Source organism: Propithecus coquereli, unplaced genomic scaffold, assembly GCF_000956105.1.
Source record: "Propithecus coquereli isolate 6110/MARCELLA unplaced genomic scaffold, Pcoq_1.0 Scaffold86, whole genome shotgun sequence".
NCBI lineage: Eukaryota > Metazoa > Chordata > Mammalia > Primates > Indriidae > Propithecus > Propithecus coquereli.
The window spans coordinates 5,348,079-5,351,642 of record NW_012154840.1 but is presented as its reverse complement, the minus strand read 5'-3'; the positions used below and the strand labels follow the sequence as shown (position 1 = coordinate 5,351,642).

The window sequence follows — 3,564 nt, the reverse complement described above, 5'->3', positions numbered from 1 at the left end:
CAACTTTTGAGACCCCATCAGTTATATCCTTTAACTAATTAAATATAACATCAGTATAAAAAATAAAAATGAAACTTGGCTGGGCGTGGTGGCTCACGACTGTAATCCTAGCACTTTGGGAGGATAAGGCAGGAGAATGACTTAAGCTGAGGAGTTTGAGACCAACCTGAGCAAGAGTGAGACACCGTCTCTACTAAAAATTAGCTGGGCATAGTGGCACGCGCCTGTAGTCCCAGCTACTCGGCAGCCCAGGAGTTTGAGGTTGCTGTGAGCTAGGCTGATGCCATGGCACTCTAGCCCAGGCAACAGAGTAAGACTCTTCTCAAAATAAATTAAATTAAATTGAAAAAAATCAGTGGACTTTGAGTAAAGCAAATTACCCTCCATAGTATGCGTAGGCCTCATCCAATCAGTTGAAGGCCTTAATAGAATAAAGACTGACCTTCCCCGAGCAAGAAGGAACTCTGCTAGCTGACTGCCTTTAGACTCAAACTGCAACTCTTCCCTGAGTATTCAGCTTGCCTTCCTACCCCATCGAATTCTGGACTTGCCAAGCCTCCAAAACCACATGAGACAATTCCTTAAAATAATTCTCTCTCTCTCTCCCCCAACAACACACACACATGCACATACATATATATCGTGTTGATTGTGTTTTTCTAGAGAACCCTGAACAATACACCCTCCTTGGCTACTAATCAATATCCAAAGAAGGAAATGTATACCACATAATATTGCTTGGGACAAGGCATATCTAAAATATCAAAGACAACCACTATCTTGGGAATTCTTCCATAAGCTAACCTCTCACAATACCAACTACAAGTTTTACATAGCCTTCAATAAAAGCAAACTCTATAACAATTGCAATGCTGGCTGTTTGCAATAGATAATCATAGTTTTGAATGTTAAAGCAAAGACAATTTATATAAAACTTATTTAATCTCATGAAGAAATATAACCTCTCTCTGGATGGGAGTTTCTCCACCCAAATTGACCAACTACTTGGTTACAGCCATTACAAAATTTTCTGGGCCTACCAAGACCACAGTTAACAAGGACTTGGAAATATTTAAGGGAAACTGCCACCCAACGTTACTCCTCTGGGAGCTCTTTAGAAAACAGATATCCATTCTTACAGAAGATAGATGCAATAATGAGAAGGCCAGTAGTGAAGCTAACCCAGGAGGAAATTTATTGGTGTAGTCACACTGCCATCTCCCAAGGGGCAACCCCTGGGGCTATTAAAGCTATATAAATGGCCATCCTATGAAAGTTTTTCCTAGAATGAAAGTGATGGTCCTCCACTGAAACACAGCAATAGTGCAATAAACAGGGACAGAATTGCCCAAATGTGCAATATAATTGATAACTATTTTTGAAATAACTTGGCTTATCTGTGAGAATCCTATGTGTGAGTGCTTCACAGTTCAGGTGCTAATTTGGTGTGCTGTTAAATTAACGACTTTTTTGTAATTACTGAGAGCATCTATTAATACAAAACCCATCCCATGCCCATGAGAACACAGTGATGCTATTTTACTGCTGGCAATTGGCAGGGAATCCAAGTACCAATGTATATCGACTTGGGCAAGTAGGAACACACAATTGCCCACCAAACCAAACCATAGCAATACATAAGATGGAGATCTAACACCATACTGAGCTTGCTTCCAACCTGATTTAAGTACACATAGCATAATACCTCTCCCTGGCCAAGCTCTCCGTCAAACCTCACTTATCAAGGGGGGCCTATTCTCCTAACCATTGACATCCAACAACATTCAGAGGCTAATCTCATACAAATATATGGGCAAAAGTGGACTGAGCCCATAACCAGTGTTGTTGACCTAGGTGCTAAGTGCAAGGCAGGTAACACCCACGCTTGCTGGACTCCAACATTATAATAGCTATTAACACAACCTGGAATTGCACTAAGCCATAAAAATTTACCTTCATAGGAATACAGAGAATATAGGTGGCAGAGGAAGCCTGGTGGACCTGTAAGGAAATCAAATGACTCCCCTATCACAAATTTTCCCTTATCTGATCCTGGATGATATTTTCCCCACTTGCGTTTGACTCAAAGTTCCAAGAGATTTTTTTCCTCAGTAGCAGAACTCCCAAAGTACTTGCCCCCACAAACTATGCTAAGTGCAACCTTCCAATGTCACAAGCTTTCCCAATACTCCCCCGGGTACTAACCACCCTAAAACTGCTAATTTGGGGGGCAATAGGAACAGCATAAGTGCAGGACGCCATACAATTAAAAGAGACATAGATAGCCTTGTCCAAGAAATTATCCACACAAATTAAGCAAACGGCCCAAGGACTGGTATCTCTGGCAAAATCTCTCCATACTTTAGGGACCATAGTGTTAGATAAATGCATAGATCTAGACTGTTTATTGGCTGCTAAAGCAGGGGGTGTGGTGTGGGATGGTGTTTGCAGACTTACTAACACATCTTGCTTCATGTGGTTGCATATAAATTACCAAGTTTTACAGATAGTCAGTGACATGTACCAAAGGGGCCATAATGTCACTTTATTGACTGAACCGATTGAACAAATAAAAATATTCTCCTTTTCTGATCAATCATCCTAGCCCTTTCCCCCTAAATGGGCAGACTGGCTGTGAACAGGCTTTCAAGTTCTAGTTTGTGCTTTATAGGACTCTGGGTCTTCAGGATACTTCATTGCTGACTCCAAACTCAGGCATTACAAAATGGCATACAGCTTAGATTACAAAACAACATGGAACCAGAGGATGGATTGTGATGAGCTAAAGACGGCACCTGAATATTGGCCCCTATATCATTTACTTCACAGCAGGCTAGGACCTTTAGATCAAAAGCCAGTCAGTACCAAACCTAAAGTTTTGCACATCTAATTGCTTTAAATATAGCCCAGGTAAGCAGATTTTTAGCCATCTAGAACCTGCCTAATTTTGTATGTCCCAGAAAATTACACCCAACATCTGCTAGCCATAGATGAGACAAACCCTGGAAATATAAAAGGACAAAGTTTCTGCTGCCCTTTGGAGCTCTCTATGAGCTCTCTAACCGAGAGACTCCGCATCTCGCTGCTGAGCAACATCACTTAAACACGTAAATCCCCTCTCCCCTAGTCCCCGGTTCTCTTGCCTTTCTGAATAGTGTTCCTGTGCCTGTCTCTGGAAGGCCTCCTGCTGTGAGGGGCTTTCCCCTCTGACACAACCTGTCCAAGCAACACCCAAATAAAGTTTGTTGTGTGTTACTGCCACCTCGTGATCATGTATTTTCTTATCGGCCCCCAAATTCTTGAACTCACCATATTCCATGCTGTGAAAAATCATAATACCATGTGTTACTGATAACCCACACCACTGCCCAAATTAAGAAGAAACACAGTTGAATATATCTTCCTATGTGAGACTGGCACCTATGACTGAATGGATTATAACTTCCATTAAGAACCTTGTATAGGGCAGGGCGTGGTGGCTCACGCCTGTAATCCTAGCACTCTGGGAGGCCAAGGCGGGTGGATCGCTCAAGGTCAGGAGTTCGAGACCAGCCTGAGCAAGAG

General features: G+C 42.2%; 1 pseudogene; it reads right to left on the bottom strand.

Annotated features, from left to right (window-relative positions):
- Nucleotides 1-3,319, bottom strand: part of LOC105826155 — a 31,407-nt pseudogene extending 28,088 nt beyond the window's left edge.
- Nucleotides 3,320-3,564: the final 245 nt, after the last annotated feature.